Below are 26,119 nucleotides of genomic sequence, written 5' to 3' on the forward strand. Positions count from 1 at the left end.
CATGGTGTTCAGAACTGCAGTCTGGGCTCTAGGTGTCTGGCTGCTAAAGGGGTATTGTCCTTTGGGTCTTTGCCCCCAGCCCCGGACAGAACTGAGGAAAAGCCGTACACGTGCACACACCCATGGCCACACTCCACACGTGCACACACGGGCATCCCACCCCAAGCTCTCGCTGGCCACCTGTGCCAGGTCCTGTTTGCAGAGCTCACCCTGACTCTTTCTCCTCTCCACCTTGAAACCCCTTCTTCGAGCAGCGAGAACCCTGGCGCTCGGTATCCAGCACGTCGTTTGCTCAATCCTAGATACTAAAGGAGCTTCAGAGCTGCTGACCCTCACTGCGGTGGAGAACGACCCAGCCAGAACTCAAGAAATGTTTACAGTTATTTTTGTCTTTGCTCTGAGAGTCCAAATAACCTGCCCCAAAGCTACTTGCAACCACTAGATTCTAATGGTTCAAAACGATGGAGGTTGATTTTGCCCACACCCCACGTCCAACACAGATCAGCCTGGGGCTTTCCTCTGCATTGCCCTTGCTCTGGGACCCAGGGTAACAGGGTGGCCATCACCAGCATGGCAGAGAACAGAGGGCACAGGGACTTGCATTCTTGAATTCTCTGGTTCAAAGTGAATGCGTCTGCCCATTCACCTTCTGTAGCCAGGTCCCCTCACCTGGCCACACCTACAAAGTGGGCAGAGAAGGCCAACCACTCTCTATAGCTGGTGGGCAAGTCAGTTACCTACTGTCTTCCTTATAAACCCCTGGAGAAAAAGTCTATTTTACAGAGGAGGAAGCTGAAGCACTTGGGCTAGTCTTAACTAACACATGGAGGCAGTTTATCACGTTCTCTGTTGCATAGTATTTCACACTGTGGGTATGTACCGTGCCCACTGAGCTGTGCCCTGCATGTGGACGTTCAGAAGGTTTCCACCTTCTCTATGGGACACAGTACTCCAATGAGTACCCTTGAGCAGTGGTCTGGAAGGAATTGCTGAGCCGCACTGGGCCTCAGTCAGAGACTCCTTATTGACTTTTTTTTTCTTAATAAAGTAAATATAGAACTAACCTCATTAATTTACTACAGGAATTGTATCAGGTACCACAAGAAGCCCTTCTCCCAATGCCGGGAACATAGCCAAGCTTTCCAATGTAGCGGCTACTGTTAGTGTTATTATTGTCGTTAGTGGAGCTGGGATGCAGTGGAGCTGGGGATGCAGTGGAGCTGTTACTGGTCTGTGATGCCAGGGCTTGAGTGTAGGCTCTGGCTCTCTGTGTCCATTTGTGCGCTCTATGAGCCCTTCCCCTGATCCAATGGGGCTTTGGGTTCCCAGCATGGGAGCTGCGGCTGCCACCTTCCCTTCTGAAAGGAGGTGCCTGGGGCCAGTGCGTCCTCGCCCCCTCCCTACCTCTGAGTCCTCTCCAGGGTTCACTGGGCCCTTGAGACCGGAGCTAACAGAGCTGCCGTTGAGAGACCCTGGCCATCTGAGTGATAAGAAGAGGGAAGAAGGACCATCTGGAGCATTCAGGGCCGCTGGGGCCTAGGCCTGAGGATTCCTCTGTGGCCACGACATGTGGAACCACCTCATCCTGAGAGAGCCCGTGCTGCTCACAAGGCATTGAGGCCTCCTGGGCTCGCTCTACTGACCACATTCCCCATCCTGCCAGGTCCTTTCCCACTGGCATGACTGTCACAGTGGCCACGTCCACTTGGTACATAGCCCTGCGCTCCTCCCAACCTTGGGCAAGGCAGGAGCCTGTTCCCAGAACAGTATTGCCTCAGTGTTCAGAACATGCAGTGGGTTCCAGTGTGTGTACAAGGTTCTGCAACCATCAGTGCTAATTCTCTAACGTTCACATCACTCCCACCACACAGACCGTACCGCCCAGAGACCCCCACGCCCTTCATCCTCCGCTCCCTTCACAGCCACTGATCCACGTCCCGCCTGTTCCAGACATTTCACAAACATGGAATCGTCAGATGCGTGTCCGGGCTTCTTTCTCTAAACATAATGTTTTTAAGGCCCGTCCCTATTGTGGTCTCTGTCAGTTCATTCTTCTCATGACTCAGTGGCATTCCATTGGACAGGCCAGCTTGTGGGCAGCCCGTGATGGGATCTCCTTAGGCACCTGGCACTTGCCTTCACTCTGGGCACATGCACAGCTCTTGGACGAGCATGGCCATACTTATGCATTCCCAGGAACATGCCGCAATCTTCCAAAGCCCTGTGGTCATCTCCTTGCCCATCTCTCCCCTTTAAGCTATTTGATGAGGTGCTCTCCAGGCCTCAGAGAGCTGTGCAGGTGAACAGTCGCCTGTAATTGCTTTTGACAAACATCTGCAGAGAGAAGATGAGCCCAGAGCCAGGCCACATACAGCCTTGCCAGTGGGGTGCTCCAGGGAACCCACAGACAAGGTGTGTACAGTGGGTGGTTTGGGAATGTGGGTGGGAAAGGTCTCTGGTGGAGTTCTCCTCTCTGTGGTGCCCACACTGCTGGCTTTTACTGGGAGGGTGGTGTCATGCTTCAAAGCCATCGCAGAGTTGGAGAGTGGGGGAGTGGCCTCAAGTTAAAGTGTCACCAAGGCCTCTGTGTTTGACCAGGACCTGGCCCTCTATTTCTTGTATAAATGCTCTCCCAGCCGTAAAAGTGTCTGGAGCATCTCCAGAGCCCAGAAAACGTTATTTTGACAGTGTTTGCCAGTTTCCTTGTGACTTTTATGGAGAAGAGAGTTTTCCAATGGCCTCACTGTGACTTTGCCCTTGGTGTTGCCCTCATGGGACAGAAGGGCCTTCTACAGAGGAGTGTGGAGATGTTCTATAGGCATAGGACCTAGGGCTTCTGCAGACACAGCAGAAGACTTGTTCTGTGGTCGATGGTGGATGTTTAGCAGTTTCCGGGACCAGATCATTGTTTTGATGTAATATTGGACGTGGTGATTGCTCTCTCGGTGTGCCAAGGGTACATAGGGACCTGCTTTAGGATTTTAGAGAGGCTTAACTTATTTACATTATTTTGAAATCATCTTTTCAAGACCCCATCCCAAGCTGGGTATGGTGGCGCACACCTGCAATCCCTGTGGCTCAGGAGGCTGAGGCAGGAGGATCACAAGTTCAAAGCCAGCCTCAGCAATTTAATGAGACTGGAGGCAGCCTAGTGAAACTCTCTGTCTCAAAATAAAAAATAAAAAGAAAGGGCTGGGGATGTGACTCAGTGGTTAAGCACCTCTGGGTGGAATCCCTTGCACCAAAAAAAAAAAAAAAAAAAAATCCCACATCGAGGAAAGAACACATGTCAAAACAAGAAGGTTGACTTACCACCCTGTTGGACTGGGCCGCCACCTTTCCCACGTGTTCCTTATAAATTTGATATTTTCTCTTGAAAATTAGCTATTATTTGCAGGTTTAATATCACTACAAAGCAAATCATGTATAAAATGGTACTAAAACTCAGTATACTATCTTGGGAGGGTTGTTGGGGAAGCACAGAGGATGATTATTTGCATGCCAGTCATTTAGAACACCGCCTGTCTCCTAGTAGCTCAGTCTCAGTGGCCGCTGTGGCTGTCATTCAAGGCCCTCCCCCTCTCTTGCCCCTCTCCTGGTTTAGAATGGAGAGTGGGGGGCCAACTGAGGACAAGGAGTGTGGGACCTGCCTAGTGCATGGGCTGAGGCAGGGACTGAGGAGAGGAGTGATGGGCGACGGCCTGTTGGACCCTCCTGGGGGAGCTGAGCCGATGCTGTGGACTTTAACTGCTGAGCTGAGTTGTGCAGCCGTGGCTGGCTGTCTGCTTGGCCTTCTTCTCCAGCCTGGTGTGGAAGTAGCTTCTCCACCGTGGTCCCTGCGTGAGCCTTAAGGTGGCTCTTTAGCTCATTCGTTGAGTGAACATTCTGAGCTCCACTGTAGCAGCTGCATGGAGGGCTGTGCTCACGGCACCTTCCACCCTAAGGTGGGCACAGATGGCCTGTTCAATGTCCATAAGCTCCCTGTGGAGTAGGGGCTTGTTTGTCCCTGTTTGCAGACCAGGGAACCTCTGCATGGGAGCTAACGTGGGGCAGAAGCTGCCCAGACTGTGAGAAGGCTGGACTGTGCACGGGACAGAGAGAAGGGGACAAGAGAAGGACGGGGAGGTGGGCAAGGCCCAGGTGGCCCTCCTCAGTGAGTGGGACCCTACCTTAAGAACAGTAGGGCACTTTCCAGGAGTTTTGATCTGGCAGAGAGAGATAGTCTGGGTTGGAGATCTTGAGCCCTGTGAAGAGAGACCCAGGGAGAACCCTGGGGCCAGCGTAGCTGTCCAGGCCAGAGGCATTGGGAGGGCAGGGGAGCTGGGAGAGGCGACAGCAGGAAGTTGACAGATGGAGATGAATTAGGAAGACAGAACCCACGAGCCCCCGGGGTCATCAGGGTTTGCAGGGGAATCTCTGGGGTCCCGAGAGGTGAGGGAGGGGCCACGGCCCCCAGCCCAGGTGTGCAGAGGTTTATGATGTGACGAGTTCTCCTTTGCTCTTTGTGTTGTTGTCTTTCTTCATTTGAAACAAAAATGAAGCGTGTGCTCCTGTGTTACTAAGCCCAGAACAGGCAATCTGTACCCAAAGGACTATCAGACAGAGCCCTGGAGAATGCTGGGGAGAAATCCTGTGCCGGTGTGAGCCCGGCAGATGCAGGAGGTGCGGGGTGGGGGAGGAGGTGGAGGAGGGAGCAGCTCTGTGCTCCCTGAGAGGCTGGGTGCCAGGAAAGGGTCTGGCTGCAGGGTGTGGCCATCAGTCTGGCTGGACCCCACCCTCACATGGCTGCATCCCTGCAGGCTCTTAGGGCAGAGGCGGTGCTGGCCAGCCTCACCCCGCTCCCTGGGATCCAAGCTCACTCACCGGCACCTCTTCTCTCCTTCAGGAAACGGAGGTTTTGAACACTGCCATTCTCACCGGAAAACCCGTCTCGGTCCCTGTCAAAGTCGTGGGGGTTCAAGAGGACGGTTCCGTGGTGGACGTGTCAGAGGCTGTGGAGTGCAGGTCGGCAGATGAGAACATCATGAAGGTACGTGATGGCTTCTTCTGCCTGTCTCCCAAGTGCACGTGGCTTTCATGGCTCACTGTGTACTAGTCTGGATATCTGGTGAGCACCCTGTGCTCCTAGGGTTGTGGGCCAGAGTGACCTCACTAAGCAGCAAACGGCTGAATCAGAGACACCTGGGTCAGACAGCATCTGTGGGTGGCTGAGCTGCTCCCCTCTGCCAAGCTGAATCTCAAGGGCAAATCTGTGCCCACGCTCAGTTCTATCTCCCTCCCCTTCCTTCCTCTCTTTCTTCCTAGGGTGCTGTTCTCTTAGCATCAACAGTCCCCACACCATCTCAATTGGTACCAACTCTCTGTGCCCAATCATTTTATTTACTAAATATATTTTCTTTAACTGCCTCACTGTTTTGAAGTGGCTGGCTGGCCCCGCTGGTTGGCGTGTGGTGTTAATAAATGCCTCCCTGTTTCAAACTTAAGAACAAATTTGGTCTCATTACAGGATAATAAAACTCATGAGCCTGATGTACTAAATTTTTGTTAGTAACATTAAAATAAGTGACTATTAAATTTTTTAGTAGCTCATCCTGTGCTATCTGCCTTAATTTGAATATAACCTGAGGCAAATAGCTCAGTTGCAGAGTCTGTCCAAGGGACACTTTTACTGTGTGCTTCATTCTAATTAGCTACACTTCTGACTCCAAATTCTGCTGGGAAGCAGCCCATGATTTCAGTTTTCCATGGTCTTCACAGGGTTCTCCTTGAACTGCTAAATTGGGTGTATCTGCCCATTTTTTCTAAGTACATTGGTTGCTGCTTCTTTTTGCAGCAAAGATCTGGGGAGAAGGGACTTCAGTCTTGAGGACGATTCTTCCTCCTCCGAGTGTGGAGAGAGGCCTGGGGTCCATTCTGTCCCCATGTTTTAGGAGAAGATGTCAATGCCCAGCCCTGCCCTTCCTCACCTCCTCCCAGCTCTGGTTCAGACGTTCAGCAAAACTGTTCATGGCCAACAGGAAGGCCTTCCGGGGTTCCCCAGGGAGAAAGGGTTGCAGAGGGGTTTATTTCTCCTCAGTGTGACCTGCGGGAGGCTATGTCTTGGTCTAGAGACAGTTTAGTAAATGAGAAATGGTGTATTTGTGAGATCTAGTGAAAAACAAGGAGTCTGTAGGAAACTCAAGCTTGGTGTCGGTGGTTTCCTGGGCTTGGAACGTTAATTCTCCATGAGAAGAAGGCTGAACCAGCTTAAGACCTGGACACACGGCCCTGCCTGGTGCCTGGAGATGGAACAAGCCCAGGCCTTACCTTCTCAGCTCAGGGGACCAAGTGCTTGCAGGAGATCATGTGCATGGATGAAAACATGGTCAATGTGCCTTTGGCCACACACACTCCTCACCCTCCCCTGCCTTCCACAAAGCAGGAGCAGACGCTAACAAATGGAGATGGCTCTGTGTGCTTATGCCATCATGGACCCAGATAAGTGACTCCCCTCAGTTGGTTCCTTAAGCCCTGAGTCCCCTCCTGAGAGCCTCCCGTGGAGCCCCACACAGGATCCTTGTTCTCCTGCCTGGAGAGCTCCACTCGAGGGAGGCCAGTTCAAGTTCAAGTTCATGAATCCCACCAAAAATGTCCTCTGCCCCTCCTGATAGATACAGTTTTGGAAGAGGACAGGTTTTGCCTATTGCAGCCTCATGAAAAATCAAGTTCTTTAGCAAATGATTATTTACTCTTCTAGGTGTGAAATGGAGCCCACAGATCACCAAACTCAGCCCTACAGTAGGACAGGTCCTCTGGCCGTCCCTGCTGCCCGTGTCCGTGGGCCAGACTTAATTAGACAGCTGTGATGCACAGGCTGTGGCTTCACTCTTAATGATCGTAGTCAATTTTGCCGTGACTCTAAGATGGATGGAGGTGTCCACAGAGCCCTGTGCTGGCCTCAGCCTCAAACCAGGGACAGCCCTGGACGTTGGCACAGTTGTTAGTACCCTCAGGAGAGCCCCTCCATCTGTGGGGCTGCTGCTCAGCCGCTTCTTCATAGCACAGGGAACACCATAGGGCCTTAAGGATGAGTTCGCTGGGTCCCTAAAGATCTGCATGCACTGGGGGTTCAGTGGCCTGAGTCTGGGATTGAGATGGCAAGGAAGTGGGAATCCAGGAAGGTGCAAATTATGGCAATGCACAAATTAGCTTCTTCAACCTGGGATGGAAAGACTTTCGAAGGACAGAATCTAAAGGCATAAATATTTTAAAAACCTGGAACCTGACCCTAATTGGGCAAGATTGGAGGGGATAAATGTCAAGTTTTAAATCAACAATTACTCTGAAGTTAAAAATAAAAAAAAAAGTAGGGGATGCAGCTTGAGAGTGTGTGTGTGTGCATGCACACCTGTGTGTACGTGCATTGTATACGTACACGTGGCTGGCTGGCTTTTATTTTTTAATCGTTGTGGTCATGTAAAAGTGGACAAATTGGCACAGAAATTTGGATTTCCAGTTTCTAATGAAAAATCACGAGATCATGTGGTCCTGGGCCTTGGGCCCACGTGGGCTGCACCTGGAGTTGAGTAGAGGAGACCCTTTGTGTATGGTCTGCACCCCCAGCTCACCACAGTCCCCACTACTCCCTCTTGTCTCCCCCAAGGAGGTAGAGGGACATTTTCCACCTCAAGTCATACTTTGGAGGCTGGCTTTCCAATCATAGATTTTAGATGAAGGTGAGTTTTTTCTCACACTGTGGTCTCAAAAAAAAAAGAAAGCAGCAACAAATGATCTACTTCATTCTGTCATCCTTCAGGCCTAAGAGGACACTGGAAAATTGGATTGTGTTCTGCCAAAGAATGTCTGGGTGGCCAAGGGTTCTTGAAATCAAATCACAGGAGGAAAGACTACAGCAAAGGCGAGTGTTTAGCCTGGTGATGAGAAGAAGAGGCCCCAAGGTGAGGTGGTGAGGGCACTTTTATGTCTTTCAAGGGCCATCATGTGGAAGAGGGAGATTTGTGCTTTTTGTATTCCTAAAGTGGCAGTTAAAAAGGACCATTTTCAGTTCAAAGTAAAGGAAGGACTGCAGAGGTGGTGAGTTCTTTGGTTAAGCATTCAGACAGAGGATGGGATTCAGATCTTAACTCCACCTTCTTTACCACGGGACCTTGGGCAAATCACTTAACCCCTGTGAACTCAGATCCTTATCTACAAATGGGGATGATAACGATATGGTGGAAAGTTACCTTCTATAGAGATTTGTTCTAATGTCATTGTGTAAGGTAGAATGAACCACAATCAAAATAGTCCTGGAAAGCCCCTTAGAGGAGACCTGGGCTTTTGGAAGTTCAAAAGACAGTTGATTAAAAAAATGTTTTCCTTGCTTTAAGCCACAGGCATAGGACAAGGGTTAGTTTAAAGGAAATGGTGTGTGTGTGTGTGGGGGGGTGTGACCAGGTAAGCTGGCCTTGGGCAGCCACCTTTTACTCTCTGTGTCTTCTGGTGGAGGTTTCATCCGGTGGCAGTCTAGCTGTTCTGAGCATGTCTAATTGGATTGCTATTTGTTAGAGCTGTGTGATGAAGTCCCAGTGTGAATTTGGGGAATAATTGAATGAGAATGTACATCTATTGGAAGTCACAAAGTGTTTGAGCCATCATATGTCAATGTTGCACTGATAGATGTACAAATTTAGATCCACGCGCATACGCATGTCCATGATCACATCTACAAATCTTAACCTCTACTTGGTTGTTGGGCCGCAGTATCTATGGCTGTGTCTATGCTGTTCCCAGCCCTGAGCACAGTGTCTGGAACAAGTAAATGTTGGTTGAATATTCAAACAAATGAATGCTAGGGATTCCTGGAGGTGGGAGGAGATACCAGTCATGAGTGGCTTTCTTGTCTTTGTGGGACATCTCCACTGAATTTCCTGTTACTGGAAATCTTCAAAGAGAGGTGGAGAGAGCTCTAAAGCCATAGGACTTGGTGATAGTGGACATGTGGGCCTGGCCTGCGGTCCATCTTCTTCAGCCCCCTTGGGGATATTCCATTCTGTAACACATCTTGATCATCTGCTTGTGGAGGACAGTGCATATAGAGCCCCAGGAGCTACCAAGGTGGAGTGCATGTGACGTGTTCCCTTAGCAGTTTTCAACAGCACATGAGTATTAAAGGGGCACCACTTGTTGAGCATTTATTAAGTGCCAGGTACTACCACAATAAAGACATTAGTACTGTTGACTCACTTCATTGTCACATGTGCCTTTAAGCTAGGAACTATCAGGGCCCGGAGTTTGCACACGAGGAAACAACAAGTAGAAGGGCAATGCCACTCCTTGTGCTCTAGTGGATGTGGGGGTAGATCCCTTCCAGGACCCTCAGACCCACGCATCCTGAGTGTCACTCTAATGTCATGTAACACACTGTGTGGGTGAGGTGGCAGGGACAGTCAGGGAGTCACTTGATGATGGCTTACTCTGGATCTACAAAGGACCTGTTTCCGCCCACAGCACCTGGAAGGTGTGTGTGTTAGTCCCTGTGGTTGCTGTAGCAGGTCACCGTGAACTTGGTGGCTGCCCATGGTTCTGGAGGTGGGAAGCCTGCGAGAGGCTGGTAGAGCCACCTCCTCCTCCAGCTTCAGAGGCAGGCTGCCTTCCCAGCTCGTGTCCCTCCTCCATCTCAAAGTCAGCAGTGTGACGTCTTCACCTCTCCCCGTGGCCCCTGATCCCATCACCACGTCCTCTTCTCTGACTATAGCCCTCCTCTGCCCCTCACGAAGACCTGCCCAACAACCACCCCAGTCTAGGTCCTTAAAGGCATCTGTGACATTCCTTTGCAACACATGTTGCGTTCCTAGGGCTGGTGACACAGGTTATACAAATGCGGTGACTTAACACATGGAAATTTTTCTCCTGGAGGCTGGGAGCCTGAATGAGGGCACTGGCAGCCCCGCTTCTTCCAGCGACTCTGGAGAGGGTCCGCTCTTGCCTTGCACAGCTTCTGGGGGCTCAAGGCATTCCTGGGATTATGGCCTCCTCACTTTAATCTCTGCTTCCCTTGTCACCTCTTACCTGTGTCTCTGAATGACCTTCCTTTCTCATACTGGTGCTTGTCATTGAATTTGGGGTTACCTTAATTCAGGATGATTTCTTCTTGAGATCCTTAAAGTTTACCTCTGCAAACCCCTTTTTCAAAACAAGGTTGTGTTTTTCTGCACTTGCGATTGTCTTGTGTCAGTGAATTGTGGCTTCCAGAGCTACTGAGGCCAGTCGAGTTCCTCAGCAGGAGATGAACTTGTGCATGCTCCCAGAGAAATAAATATAAGTTCATGCAGATCTCGAAATTGTGCCTCCAGCCTGTGGCTGCTATGAGTAAGTGTCTGGCCTTCAGGTATCAGCTGGACTCATAATACGGAGATGTTAAAGGGCCAATAACAGATCACTAACACGTGAGAGCCTTACCTGCCTGGAAGGGTCTCATCTCTACAGGTGACCTGGGAGGGGTCAGGTCAGGCAGCAGGTGTCAGAAGAAACAAATTCTGCTGCTGAGCAGCCTGTGGGCTGCTGGTCACCAGACAGCCTGGAGGGCCTGATCAGCACCTTGGAGAGCAGCCTCACTCTGGGGATCACTGTATTCCTATGAGGGCTGTGAGGAGTTTCTCCAAGAGGCTGGACTTTCAGACAGGACGGGCTAGACAATGGTGTGTTCATGGGGGGCGGGGGGGGGCTTACAGAGATGACATCGCTGACAGGCACCCCACCCTTCGGGTATGAGGGGTGCTGGTCAGGGCGGCAGGTCTTGGGCTCAGGCAGAGCTAAGCTGTACGCCTGGGTTGGTGTGGATTGTTTCTGTTATTGTTGCAGATAAAAGAAAGCCCGATCCAAGGGCCCCTGGCTAATGCTAATTCTACTTGGAAGAACACAGAGAAAAATTCCAAAAGAGATTGCAGGCCATCCTTTCTCCTTTAGCAATGCTTCACAAAAATTCCTCCCAGATCCGTGGTTATTCTATTTCTGGCATGAGTTTCCCTCCTTCACGCTCTGCCAGGAGCCATGCAGCTCAGAAGAAGTTGTCAGGCGGTTTGGATGTTATTGCCTAATTTTGTCCTTCTTTATGCTGGTAATTTGGACTTTCATTGTTCCATTCTAATTGGAAATGTGTCATATATTTCCTGTTGGCCAGGGATGGGCACTGCTGCCTTCTCAACCTTTTGTTCCTGTCAGCTTAATTATGATTTCAATATTAATTAGATCATTTGTTCTTCTCTGTCTTTGGCATCTCTAATTAAGAACTAACATCCTGGAATTATTTCTGCATAATTCAAGGAGATCTTGGACAATCCCGCATGAACCTGCACACCTCTGCCTTCACTTGCCAGGACGCATGCCCGTGGCTTCCCCTCCCTTCCTGGGGACCCTCATCTGCTCTTCCCTGGCCAGGCCTGCTTGCTACAGGGTTGGGGTTTGCTGGAGACGTGGGGCTGTGACTGTGCTACAGATTTCAGGCCTGGTCAGGTACAATCCCTAGTGTCTGGTGTCTCCTGGGGACATATTTATTCTGTGTTCAGTAGGAGGGAAGGGAGCCCTCCATTGTGCTTTGGTTCTTGATTCACATTTTAAACCCCCATCATGCAGCTTTGGTGGTAGGGAGGGTGTGTTGGCTTCACTGAGCTTCCATAAGAAACTCAGAGGAGCTAAACAAAGTTCGTAAATTAACTGGACCACAGAGCCATGAGACCTAGACACAGGTAGGCATAGGTCCAGGCACAGAGGCCATGTATTGAGGCTGCTGCCTCCCTCTGCCATTTTCCTGTCTAAAAGCTTCATGACCACACAGCTGACACTCAATGAGCTGCCCATGTTTAAATGCAGAGTTTGATACATTTTGATGGTTTTGTGGGTGCAAAATCACCACCCAAATTGGGGCAGTGATATCTTTAGCCTTTGATCTTTCTTCTTGCTTCTTTATAATCCCTTCTCCCTCACCCCTCTCCATTTGTCCCGTGTAATCACTCCCTGACAGTTAATTTTTATTTTCTGGAGTTTCATATAAATGAAACAGTAAAGTATGTTTGTTATCTCCATCTTCATTGCCCCTCTTATCTCTCTCTCTCTTCTTTCCCTCAGTGTAATTAACTTGAGATGTATCCTTGCTGGTATGTGCCTCCATAATTCTTCTTTAACTGCTGAGCTGTATTCCACTGTGTGAATATATCACAGTTTGTCCCCATGGATGGACATTTGGGTTGTTCCTGGTTAGGCTATTGCTGCTGGGAGCATTCATGCAAGATTTTGTCTGTCATTTCTGTCACTTCAAGCAGTCATTTCTCTAGGAACAGAAGAGTCACACAATACACAGAAGCACATGTTGAACTCCTTATGAAGCTGCCAAATTGTTTCCTGAAGTGGGCGTGGCATTTGCTTTCCTGCCAGGGGTGTCTGAGAGTCCTGTTACCTCCACAGTTGGTGCCAGCACTTGGTGTCATCATCCTGTTAATATTTGCTATTCTGTTGGGTTCAGAGAGGTGGGCCATATTGATTTTAGTTTGCATTTCTGGAATGATTAGTGCTATGGAATGTCTTCCCACATGCTATTTGACACCTACAGATATTTGGTAGAGTGCTGCTCAAAATTTTGCCCATTACAAATTTTTAAAAATGCTTGTGATTGACGTTATCAGGTATGATTTGAGAGACTTCATCCCAGACTTTGACCTGACTTTCATGATCTTTCATCTTTTGAAGAGTATAAAATTTTCACTTGGTGAGATCCAATGTATAATTTTTTCTTTTATGAATTAAGCTTTTGCTGTAGAACCTAAGAAATAATTGCCTCATCCACGTTCACAAGATTTTTCTCACATATTTTTCTAAATTTTCTAAATAGTTCAGCTGGTACATTTAGGTCTGTGATCCATTTTTTGAGTTAATTTTTGTGAATGTGAGATAAGGGTCTAAATTCCTCTGTTTAGCATGGATTTTCTGGTTGTCTCAGCACCATTTATTCTCTGTCATTGAAGACATTCTGTGTTGAATTATCCTGGAGTCCTTGTTCTCTGTAAAGAGAGCTTTATTTCTGCCTTTCTTGTCTTGGTGGCTTATTGTCTTGCTTAATCACCTGCTAGGCTTGCCTGTAAAGAATCCCTCACAAAGCCTTGACCAAATGGCATGAGTGGGTGTCCTCCCTCAGCCCTGATCCTGGGGAGAGGACGCTCTCCTGGCTCCAGTAAGTTTAACTCTAGCAGTTTCTGTTGCTCTGCACACAACTTTCATCAAGGGGAGGAATTTTCCTTCCAATCCTGTTTGTTTGTTTCTGTGTCTGTTGAGATGACTGCATGGGTTTTGTCCTTTGTTCTATGTGGGGTTATAAGGCTATTTCTTAGAGAAAAAGAGCTTTGAATTATTTCAAAATTCTTTTTTCTTGATAAAGTGGGAGATGACAGCACCGTGGGCCAGCTCTTTTTGGGTTGTGTTTTAATTTTTATATCTCAGTTAAATTCTTGCTTGTTTGTTCCCTAATTCCATAGGAGGATGGGGGTGTTGCACCAGTACTGTCTTTGGTTATTTAACAATGCTGAGAAGGAAACGCTCTGGGATCCGGTTCTTTGGTGAGCTGATGAGCTCCGAGTTTCCAGGGCAGCAGACTTGTCCAGGGGTCACCCCCAGCTCCAGCTCCTCCCTGTCACCTGGGGAGCAAGCGACGCTGGGGGAGTGCGCGGATGGCACCATGGATGTGCCAGAGGGAAGGCGCAGCAGGAGCTTGGTGTGGCCCTCTCCTGAGATGCAGGGCTCCCTGCTCAGCTCTCTCCCGTGGTCGGCGTCCAGTGGCCCTGCTGCTGGTGGACTAGCTGTGCCCTTCTCCCCTCAGCTCTCCAATGGGGCAAGACACTATCCGTCTGGCTCCTCAGTGCATCCTGGTCACCTGCCACTGAGCCTGGCACAAAGCAGCTGCTCCACAAACAGATGCTGAGTACAGCCTCTGGCCACTCCCTGGGGCCCGAAGAGGACAGTACTGCTGTGGAAGAGGGAGTGCTGTGCGGTCAGGGATGCGGGTCTAGACCTACTCAGCCTTCACTCTCAGGGGATCGCAGGAAGGCTGCTCTTTTAAAAAAAATTTTTTTTTTAGTTAAACACAACAGCAGAATCCGTTCTGCATAATTATACAAGCATGGAATGTATTTTATTCTAGTTAGGAACCCCCTTCTTGTGGATGTGTGTGACAGTGGAGTCCACGGTGGGGATTTCATACACGAACACAGGAGAATCATGTCACACCCATCCCACTGCCTTTCCTTTTCCGGCGCCCTTCCCTTACCTCCACTCCCCTTTGTCTAATCTACAGACTTCTATTTTCCCTGCCCTTCATTGTGGTTTACCTTCCACATATCAGAAAAAAAACTTTCAACCTGTTTTTTTTTTGGGGGGGGGATTGGCTTATTTCACTTAGCATGATATTCTCCAGCTCCATCTATTTACCAGCAAATGCCATCATTTCATTCTTCTTTATGGCTAAGTAATACTCCATTGTGTATATGTACCATACTTTGTTTATCCATTCATCCATTGATGGACACCTAGGTTGGTTCCATAGCTTAGCTATTGTGAATTGAGCCGCTCTAATCATTGATGTGACTGCATCACTGTAGTATGCTGATTTTAGGTCCTTTGGGTATAGACCAAGGAGTGGGTCAAATGGTGGTTCCTTTCCAAGTTTTCTAAGGAATCTCCATACTGCTTTCCAGAGTGGTTGCACCAGGTTGCAGTCCCACCAGCTATGTATGAGAGTACCTTTTCCCCACATCCTTGCCAAAATTTATTGCTTGTGTTCTTGATAATCTCCATTCTGACTGGAGTGAGATGAAATCTCAGTGTGGCTTTAATTTGTGTTTCTCTACTTGCTAGAGATGTTGAACATTTTAAGTGAGCTTCGGAGCCTGACTCTGTAAAGCCTCGTAGGTACTGGGCACCCACACATTTCTTGTACATGAGTTCATGCAATACTGTGCTCACAGTACCTGAACCCCACAGTCAGTCACCCCACCTGAAGCGAGCACAGGGCGCCATCTTGCCTCTGAGCAGGGCTCTCCAGCTGCTTTCTTTGGTGCTCCTTGACTTCACCCTGAGCACGCCCTGCTGATCTCTGGGGTGGACTCTTCTCTCCCCACTCTTAGACTGCACATTGGCCATTTTAAACATACCAATGAGATTGTATGATTATTACCTTCTGCAGATAAAGATGTGTCCTCTTTTTCTCTTAAATATCTCAAAGGTCTACAGAGAAATTCACTCATGTGAGGAACTAACAAACCTAAAAAGAATGAAAGACTGGAACTCCTTTTGCAGCCAAGGAGATGCGAGGAACATAGATGAGAGATTCTGAGACTCTCACATGCTTTCCCCAAATACTCATGAAGTTTAGCTCGAGCAATTTATTAGTGCTTCATTGATATTTATCGCTAGACTGTTACAGACTCTTGGAAGTGATTGCTGCCCATTCAGCTGGTGAAATATGACTTCTATCTCAGTGAGAATCAAGGGTATGTGCTTCCTCCAGGAGCAGGTGGAGTGGATTATTATCTCCTGTTCACAGACCTGGGCTTCTTGCTTACATCCCGTTGTTGAGAGGAATGGGCTCTCAGTAGTAAGAGACCACTTCTCACACACACACAATCTTCTCACCCTTCTCTGGTTATATTGTCTCTCCCCTGCTCTTGGTTTGTCTTCTAGTTACAATAATGAAAGACCTGAGGCCAGGTAACTTTATAAAGAGAAGAGGTTTAATTTTGCCTCATGGTTCTGGAGGTCCAAGGTCAAGGGGCTGTATCTGGTGATGATCTTCTTTTCAGCGGAATTCTTAGGTCATATGGCCAGAGACAAAAAGCACACATAGAAAACTTGCTATTTCAAGTAGAGGTCACAGTAACCCCTTTGGATAACAGGAATTGTGCCTCCTGTCCAAACCCAAAGAACGGACCAAGAGACACAAAGTATCACAAACAGTGAGGCTTTATTGACAGTCCTGCAAGCCTGGGTGTCTGGGGGCACAGGCACACCCCCGACTGTTCCAAGCAGAATTTTGTCTCCTCGAGGTGCAAGAGCCCTCCCCAGCTCCTCAGTGTCTGAGAACTATGGGGTGCACAATCTTCCTGAATGTCACCTAGGTTTTACTGTCCCCTATTGGTTATTTTAAGGATGTACCTGGAGTTTCCACACCTCCCTTTGCTTTCCTGGGCAGGAAGGCCTTTCCGGGATTGATCTGTCCCGTGTGGGGTTTATCCCTGTTGGTCAGCGGGCCTCCCCCCACCTCCTGAGAGTCGATTTGTCTTGTCTCCTCACTCAGGCATCAACCGCCAGTTTAATCATTTGCTCTGTTTCCTCTTTGGCTAGTTTTCTTATATCCTCAGTAATTTTGCGTTGAAGGCTAAATCCTACGTTCTGATAATGGACCGTGGGACTCTCTGTTTCTACCTCCACTGCAGAGATGAGGAGACCAGTGCTCACAGAGGTCAAGTGTCCAGGCCCTGCAGGTTGAAGGAAGGCACGGGAAGCTGGAGCCCAGGTTCAGTCACTCCAGAATCCGCTGTGCTGCCCACACAGACGTGATCTGTAGAATTTAGGGAAGATTTAGTGAATCCGGAGGATGCTGAATTGGGAGGGGGGTGTCTGGGGTACAGGGCATGGAAGGGCACAGGTGAGGCTGGAGGACGTTGTGGTGAAGGGTGGTGAAGGGTACTGAGTGAGTCAGAGCCCTAGGGAGAGATGTCGGCAGCATCGAGTGAGCAGACTGCAGTCCTGCATGGAGCCCACACCACTGGTCTGCTGAAGGTGGAGAGAGCGTGCGGCTGTACAGCTGGGCGGCATCGGGAGGGACACTGCTATTGAGGTGGAATTCCCTGAGGCTGGACTTGGAGGTGACACCTGGTCATTGAAATCCAGAACATGGATCATTAATAAATCGATGACCGTCCCCAACCCATGACGGTTCAGGGCCCAGGCCCATCGACAGCAGAGCACAGCTGTGGTGTCCTGGCATGAGGAGGTCCTTCTGAGGCTGCCAACAGGCGCCACCCACAGCCTGCCTGAGCGGGATTCTGTACGGAATCTTCTCAGTGAGTCAGGGCAGATGGGCGCGGAGCTCGCCAAGAGTCACATCTATAAGAATAGAAACAAAACAGTGCAGGAGGAGCATCCATGAAAAGCTTCCTTAGAGATGCGTGCTCTGCCTTGGTAGGCATGCCGTGGGGCGGCCTGGTCCACTGTCCCCTGAGAAGGAGCTGAGTTCTGCGTCTCGGGAGGTGGAGGCAAAGTTGTGTTAATCAGGACTGTGGCTCTGAGTGACTAGGTCCAACTTAGTTCCCCCAGTAGAGGGGTGTGTTGGTGTCCCAGCAGACAGTGGGAGGCCTGGGTCTTGGTGATGGCAGCAGCCAGAGAACAGAGCTGCTCACTATGCTTTCTGTCCTTGTTACCATGCACGGACTTTCTCCTCCCAGAGCAGCTTGTCCACAGCCGTTGTAGCCTCAGGTCACATCTGTATAGCCTTGTAAGGAGGGAGGAGAAGAATCTTTCACCCTCCTTGTTCAAAACTTTTGAGGCAGTGTCCTGGCCAGTTGAGAATGATCCAACTCCTCAGCTTTGTGCTGGGGCCAGTGGTGGGAACCGGGCTGGGGTGGGATTGGGGGCCAAGTGGTGAGGGCATCCTCAGGGAGCCGGATGGGCATGCCTGGGTCACCTGCTCATTTTGCAGGCAGGATCTTAGGACAAAGGAAGGGGCGAGGGTTGCTGGGTACATCAACAAGACAAGAGCCCCTCTGCAAACATTTTTGTTTTAGATATTAGAAATTCAAATGTGTTTCCAGACCTAACTGATGAGTCTGGGAAATCTGGAAATACAGACAATATTCTAAGTTACCAATGGCTCCCCTCAGCACTCACGTGTAGGGGACAAGCAAGCTCAGACAGGGGCTTGAGCCTCCTTGTGAGCAGGGGGAAGCTTACCTTTGTTCTCGATGGTGACGGAGGGCTTTACCAGGTAGACTGAGAACAGCCAGGTCCTCTTGGCAGGAGAAGGCAGCAAAGGCAGAGATGCAGGGGAGTAGGAGACCAGATAGCTGTGAACCTGGGAGGCAGGTGGGGGCTGAGTCAGGGTGGCCACTCCAGCCATGGCAAGGAGCAGGGGGCTCTATCCTGTCATCGATGGAGGACGTTATTTTATTAAGTGAGAATTTTAGAAATTAACTGAAAATGAGGTGATTTGGGCAACAGAGAGAAGGATGAGTGAAAGGGAGGAAGGGTCCTTGAAGAATCCCCTTCATTTCTCCAATAAGAACCATGGAATTGTTCAGACCAGCAAGAGACGGGGCAACGAGGCTGAGCGGATTCAGGGTGAAGAGGACCTTGCCATCCTCGTGGTCCACACTTCCCTTCACCCCTGCCCAGTCCTGCCCAGTCCCTCTCTGCCATCTCCTTATTGTCACCCATACCTTTAGCTCTGGTTGACATTGTGATGTTTACGTGCTGACTTATTTATTGTTGGTGTTTGGGTATTTGCTGTCCCAAGTCCCACATCATTCTGTGAAAGGACAAAGTATCAAACATCTGATCAGGTGCTTATGGGGCAGGGTTTTCATCTTGCCAGGAACTGGTGATGTGAGGGGACATCTCCCAGGAGCACCCTCCCCCAGAGGAGGCAAGGTCGCCTCCCTGAAGTGGGTGCCGTGAACAGGGAAGAGCACTGTGGAATGTCATGCCTGGTCCTTGGGGGGCAAGCTTTGCTTCCTAATCATGACTGTGGTCTCATGAGCTCATAACCAGGTCACAGGAGAGAGGCTCTGTGACAGATGCTCCTGAGCCTGTCATGCCTTCTGACCCCCTTGGACCATAAGGACAAAGGCACATGTGCAGATCTGTTTGAGGGGCGGGGAGAGGTGGTCAGCCACTCGAGGGAGAGCACAGTTTGGCCTACAGATGACACAGTGGGAAACGCTGCTTGGGTGGTCCTTGGCTCCCGTGAACATGGTGTGGATCACCCATGATGAGGAAGCGGCCAGTGTGCCAACCACATTCACTTAATTAGACCAACACAGGAGACACCTGTGGGCATCTGCCCAGGATGATATTATCTTTCCCCCTTTCTTTCTGGTAATTGCTTCCCTCACTTCTCCTTGCACTTGTGGGCCGGCTGCTCGCCATGCCTACCCTGCGTGGCCTGTCCCTGAGGAGCCAGCCTAAGGGCCGCTCGCCCCCTGAGCAGGACCCAGTGCACTCTCCCTCCCAGGACTTCAAGTAGTCAGCCTGGGCTTCACTCTAACTGGTGAGGTCCCCATAAGGTGTCTGCCAGTGCCTGGAAAGACAGGGCCAGTCCCGCCACAGAGTGAGAAGGAGCAGCTAAGAAGCTGAGAGGCAGAGAGACGGGCCTGGACAGTTCCTGGTTGCAGCTGAGGCTCTGCCACTTTCCCGCCTTAGTGTGACCCACCCCCCGCCCTTCTCTTCTCAGTGGTCAGAATGCCTAGTTGTCACTGAGCCCTCCACTGCCCAAGCACCTTCCAGGCAAGACAAGCTTCGAGGTCAGTGCTGATTCCCTTCAACGTGGGCAAACTGGGGACAAAGGCAGAGGACTTGCTGGCCTCACACTCCTCCACTTCCCCCCTCAGGAAGAGGCTTCTCCGTGGATCTCTCCCCTGCCCAGGTGGTTTCCCACCACTTGGTCAAAAGCCCGCTGCAGGTGGTCCTGCCCCAGGTCCCAGGACCACAGACAGAGCAGCAGGAGCTCTTGGAGGTCACAGGAGGGCAGGGGGAGCTCATTTCCCAGAAGCCCTCAGCAAACACCTTCGCATGCCATTGGCTAGCACTGAACCAATCACAAGGCAGGAAGGTGCCCACAGGAAACCAGTATCCTGTGTTGTCTGTTACTGTGGCCAAGGTCACCACAAAGTTTGATGTTAGCTGTGGGTTTTGGCAGCTGCTCCTCATCTGGGCCAGGAAGCCCCTTCTGTCCCTAGTGTGTCATCCCTGACACAGTTGCTTTTAGGTTTTGTCAAGTGCCTTTTTTTTTTTTTTTTGACTGAGATGCTGGTGTGCTTCTGTTCCTTATTGGTATGGGGCACTCCCTCAGTCAGTTTTCTGATGTCATCCAGTCCTGCGTTTCTGACAAATCTGACCTGGCCATGGTGCACAGTCTTCATATAGGTTGCTATATATTCCTAGATCCGGTTGACTATTTTCTTGAATACTTTTACTTTTCTTTGGTTTTGGTATCCAGCTAAAAGTGGCCCCATGAAATGAATCGGGAAAGATTTTCTCTTGTATTATTTGAAAGAGTTTGTCATAGGTTGGTGTCGGTTCTTTAAACATTTGGTGAATTCGCTGAGATACCACCTGGGCGTGGGCTTTTCTTCCTGTGATCACCAGTACCACCTGTGTTTGTCGCAGGACTGTTCAGGTTTTAGATTCCTCCCTGAGTCAGCTGGAGGAACTTGTCCATTTTCTCTAGGTTTTCTGATTTGTTAACACACAACCATTCATAGTGTTCATCTGTAGCCCTTTTTCTTTCTTTAAATGTCATGATAATGTTCTCTCTTTCACTCCTTGTTTTAGTTATTTAGGTCTTCTTTCCCTTTTCCTTTGTCAGTCTAACTAAATGTCTATTTTTTTATTTTTAGTTGTCAATGGATCTTTATTTTTATTTATTTATATATGGTGCTGAGAATTGAACCCAGGGCCTCATACATGCTAGGCAAGCATTCTACCACTGAGCCACCACCCCAGCCCACCTAATGTCTATTTTGTTATTTTTAATGTACCAATTCATTTCTGTGTGTATTTTCTCTATGGTTTTCTATGATCAGTTTCACTAATTCAGATCTAATGTTTGTAATTGCTATTTCTTCCTAATATCTTGACAGTTTTACTAATAACAATGTCCTTTCTTATCAGAATCAACTTGTCTCCCATTGATAGCTGCTGTAGGCTTTGTTGAGTGGTGTATACAGAGCTCCTTCCTTTGCCCTTTTCCCCTCCACCAGGTTCATCTCTGGACATAGGTGCCTCTGCTGCAGGCATCACATAGTGGGACCTCCTGTTTCCGTCATGTCTGATGATCTCTCTCGGTTGGGCTTTCAAACCAACTCATAGGAACATTCTATTGATATATTTGATCACCTCTTTTGTACACTTTTTATGTATTATTTTTCTATTGTTTTTCTCTCTTCCACTTTTACCAATTTCTTTTGCACTAGCTGAACACTTTCTAGTATGATATTTTAATTCTTTTAATGATTTTTTAAACTACTTTAGGGTTAATTTCTTAGTAGTTGCTACAGGATTTCCATACACATCTTACCAGATCAACTTGAGAATTTTGAAGTAATAATTCCTTTGAGATACAGAAGGATTACTTCCGTATAACTCTTATCCCTCTTTGTGATATTATTATTGTGCATATTAAATATGTCATAAGCATACCAGTGCATTGTTACTACCATGTAATTTATGACTCATAGAAGCTTAGAGCAGGAGAGCAGGTCCATAATTAGATAATTTTAAAATTAACCTCCTTATTTACCATCTTGGCTTGCTCCTTTGGTTTGTTTCTGTGGCTCTAGCCTTTGGTGTCAAACTCCCACTCCGCGCAGCTTTGCTCCTGTCTACCTCCTTTTCCCTGTTATTGTTCACCATATTACATTTCTACATGGTTTGGGCCCAACAGTACAATTATATACATACTGCTTGAGATAACTGCTTTTAAAATCAGTTTAAAGTAGGAAAACAAATACGCATTTATACTGTCTTTTATAATTAGACAATTACTTTCAATAGTATTTTTAATGTGGATTCAAAGTACCATATAGCTAACTTGCTCTCAGCTTGAAGAACTTTCAGGAATATATTTATTTTGCATTCATTTTGAAATAATCTTGCTGCCTACAGGATTCTTGATTAACAGTCCCTTTTGAACCTTTTGGATGGTGTTCCTCAGCCTCCGGTTCCATTATGTCTGATAAGTCAGATGTTAATTTGAGTTTCCTTTATGTATAATGAATAACTTTTCTTTTGATGTTTGTATTATTTTCTCTTTGTCTTTCAAAATTTTTACTGAGATGTGTCTGAATGTGACTGTCTCAGTGTTTACCCTGCTTGTTGTCGAGTTCTTGGATGTGTGGTGTTTTCATCAGGTTTGGATGGTTTTAATCATTATTTCCTCAACACTTCCTGCTCCTCCCCTTCCCCTCGTCTAGCATCCGGGTCCACGTCTGTGGGTGAGCTCAGTGTTTCTTACACTGTGTTCACTTTCCTCATCATCTTTTCCTTTGTTCTTTGGGGTATAGTCTCTATCAATCTCTTAGCTTGGCCACTTCTTTCTGTCCACCTCATCCTAATTTTGATCTTCTCTAAAAGATTTTTTGTTTCAATTTTTGTTTTTTGTGCTTTTTTTAATCTCTGGAATTTTTTTTTCCAAAAAATAATTTTGCTTTCTGATATTTTCTATTTGTTATGACATTGTCATATTACTATCCTTTTACAATTTAAAAATATATGATATTTTATATGTATTATTTATAATATGCAATATATATGTTTATATATTGTATGATATATGATCGACATATGAGCTCTCATAGGAAGTTTCTGGCACCTGCCTTTCCCCCTGTGGGTGAGTAACAGTTTTCTGTTTACTGTGGACTGTATGTTTGATTCCTTCCATCAAATCCACGTGGTGACGCCCTAAGCTCCAATGTGATGATATTTGGAGGTGCGCTCTGGGGTATAATTAGGTTTAGATGAAGTCATACAGGTGGGACCTTCATGATGGGGCTCATTCCCTCCAGCAGAGGAAGAGGACAGACCCTCCTCTCCTCTCTGCATGCCCCAAGGCCCAGCCTTGGGAGGAAGGTGTGCGCACAGTGGGAGGCAGGGCTGGGCAGGCTGGGAACACTCTTTCCACCCCTGCAGTCCCTACCTGTGCCAGCACTGTGGTCTCAAGCTTCTCACCCTCCAGAATGGTTAGAAAACAATGAGGCTGAAGTTTCCCAGTGGTTTGTATTTCCTTGTGGCAGTCTCAGCTAAGACATGCTTCTTTTCATGTCTTGTGGTTTTTCTTGTTGTTACTGAAAACTTGCTGTTTGGGGTGATACACTTGACAGAGCCCTAATCCAGGCTTTGTAGTTGTTTGCTTGTTTGTTTATTTAGGACCTGTAATTAGGGCCTCTCTTCCCTTCTGTGTGGGGCTCTTGCTGCTCCTCAGAGGGCACAGCCCTGGTCATGCTCAGAGCCTTCTGGTAGGACAGTGGGCTCAGTGTGCTCTTTGCTGTCTAGTACTTGAAGTCTCTGCTAAGCTGTCTGAAATTCTAATTGTGGCCTTGCAAATCCATCTATAGATGTTGCTTCAGCGTTTCTTTAAGCCTGGCACATGTGCCACTTCTGGTACGGAACATGAGACTTGATAGGACGTAAAACAAATAGCTATTGGATTGTTTCTAAAGTACCTCAGGAAATGATGCATTTAGTGCAAGGAGCCCACCCCCCACAGACACCTGCCTGCTGGGGGCCAAACTAGGTGGACAGAACTGAACTATTAGTGGTCGTTCCCAAACTGAGTGAGCTTGGGAGACAGGATCAAGCTGTGTCTCTGAAAGTTATAAACCTACAGCAAGTGACTTCCTTCTGGGATCCTTGGAGGGATGGGGAGGTTGAGGGTATGTCACCAGCAGACTTCCTCCTGCTCTCACTTCAAAGCCTCGCTGGCTGTCTTTCCCAGTGGGTGACCACACCACACCACACAGACAACTGAACTTTGGGAGACTTGGCCTGAGAAGCCATTGGCTCAAACCTGACAGGAACTAAAGTCTCCGTTAATCTTGTTACTTTACAAACACACACTGTGCTGCCAGGTGCTACAGCTGCATAGATGGTTTGGGCCTGACCCTTAGCCTCAATGGTCATGATTTAAAAATGTTCCTTTAAATGTGTGTACAAAGTGAAATGGGGACAGGAGAGTGAGGGCTGACAGGCCATAGTGACTTTCTGGAGCAGGTGATGTTGGAGCTGTGTCTAGAGGAATGTGTAGGAGGCTTGAAAGTCTTTTACAGTAAGAATCCCTGTAGTTTCACCCCAGGGGCTCCTTATCAGACCAGCCAGAACCAGGATTATATCCAGGATTCAACCAGCACTTCCCATGCCAGAAAGGGCTCAGAGTCAATTAAGGGGTCGATTCTGATGACTGACTGGGCCATCCGGCCTGCCCGAGCACCAGGCTTTCCTTTCTGACCCTGGTTGGGGTCTGTTTTCCTGGACCTCCCCAGAAATTTCACTGTGAGTGTGAACGTGGGTGTCCAGACTTCTCTTGGCCCTTCCAGGTGTCTAGCATGGGCCTTTCTATGACCTGGAGTAGGGGGTATGAGGCTACTTTTCCCCTTTTCCTAAAATCTTAGATAAAAATTCTTAGCTTCTGAATTTAAAAGTTCACAGTTCATACTATTCTTTTTGCAAAAGTTTCTTTTCTTAAAAAACAAAGCAAAACAAAACAAAAAAAACCTTTCAGTTAGTTGCCGTGGCACACACCTGTAATCCCAGTGGCTTGGGAGGCAGAAGCAGGAGGACCACAAGTTCAAGGGTAGCCTTGGCAACTTGGCAAGACCCATCTCAAAAAATAAATAAAACGAGCTAGGGAGGTGGCTCAGTGGTTGAGCACTCCTGGGTTAAATCTTCAATCCCTCGCCCACAAAAGTAGTTTCAAAACAAGTTTGAAAAACACAAATAATTCTATCCTTCAATATTCCTCTCTTTCTGAGACTATGATTCAGAATCCTGCAAAATATTTGTCTTTTATGTGGCTGATCTATATACCCACCCTGAAGACTTAAGCTCGTGGCCCCTGCACCTGTGCATGTGGCATGTGGCATTTATGCTGCAGAGATGCTCCCCAGAAGCCCAGGGCCCTGGTCACAACTGTGCAGGATGCTAGCAGCACCATGTGCTGCTGGGCTTAGCAGGTGGACACTGTCTTTCCAGGCACGGTGAAGTACGGGGCTCTCATATAAACCTATATTGGCAGTGCATTTTAAATATTCCCTGTGAAGGGATAAAGTGCTTAAATGAAGACATCCCATAGACAAGTACATGCTAAGCTTTGCACCAAATCCTAACCTTGGGCCTTGGTTGTTGGCATAGTCTTGATAAGGGGCACCATTTTGGTAGTGCTTGTTTAAAAAGGTAGAATTAAGCTTTGCTGAATGCAATTTGGGTAGCTTTTTTATTTCTTCCTTTTTTTTCCTCTATAGAGGTCGTCCAGTGGTGGGGGATGAGGGACAGAGAGTCTCTTTGGGAAGGAGATGTCATGGGCACCTCAAATTAATCTGAGCAGCAGCACCTTCTTGTTGTTTGGATGGACCGAATGCAGCCAGCAGGACCTGGGCATCTCGTAAGCACAGAGCGCACATGTGATTCTACAGTGCAGAAAGCTCATCATCAGTTACAGAGCCAGGAACTCAGGGAGTGATGGATGGAAAAGAGGCATTCAGGGTGACAGGAATATTCTGAGTGGAGGGTGATTTCATAGGTATATACAGCATCAAATTCATAGGACTCTACCCTTTAAACATATGCACCATATTAATTATAAATTATATCTCAGCAATATTGGTTAAAGGTCCCCATGTGTGCATTTAGGTCTTGCCTTTTCCCATCAGCCTATGGTCCTCTGGAGGCAAGCCCACATTTTCCTTGTGTGGGGTGCAGCAAGGCAGCAACACACTGTACCTAGGAGGCCTCTGACACAGACCCCAGAGTGAACCCACACTCTGAATCTGCCAGTTGTGATCACTGGAGAAGCAGCCTAACCTGGGCCTCAGTTTTACCATCTGTAACATAGGGACAAAACACCTCATATACAGAATATTTGGAGAGTCTAATTGGTATGATTCTAAGTAAATCTTTGAAAATAATTGTTATGTAAAAAAATTTCATGATAGCTACTATTATTCCTTTTTATTTCTTGGCAAAAATTCAAGATAAATTAAATAGTTTGGCATCTATTGTACCTTAGAGTATACTTTGCTAAACAGTAGTATATACAAAGTGTTTGGTTCAGATTTCAATTGACTAGGTTTTTCTTTTTGTCTGTTTTGGTATAAAATTTCAATATATT

At 48.0% G+C, this 26,119-nt stretch overlaps 1 pseudogene; it reads left to right on the forward strand.

The window, feature by feature from the left end:
- Positions 1–5,008: 5,008 nt before the first annotated feature.
- LOC144254020 (transmembrane protein 132B-like) overlaps positions 5,009–26,119 on the forward strand; it is a 39,569-nt pseudogene continuing 18,458 nt past the window's right edge.

This window comes from Urocitellus parryii, chromosome 3 (assembly GCF_045843805.1).
Source record: "Urocitellus parryii isolate mUroPar1 chromosome 3, mUroPar1.hap1, whole genome shotgun sequence".
Taxonomy (NCBI): Eukaryota; Metazoa; Chordata; class Mammalia; order Rodentia; family Sciuridae; genus Urocitellus; species Urocitellus parryii.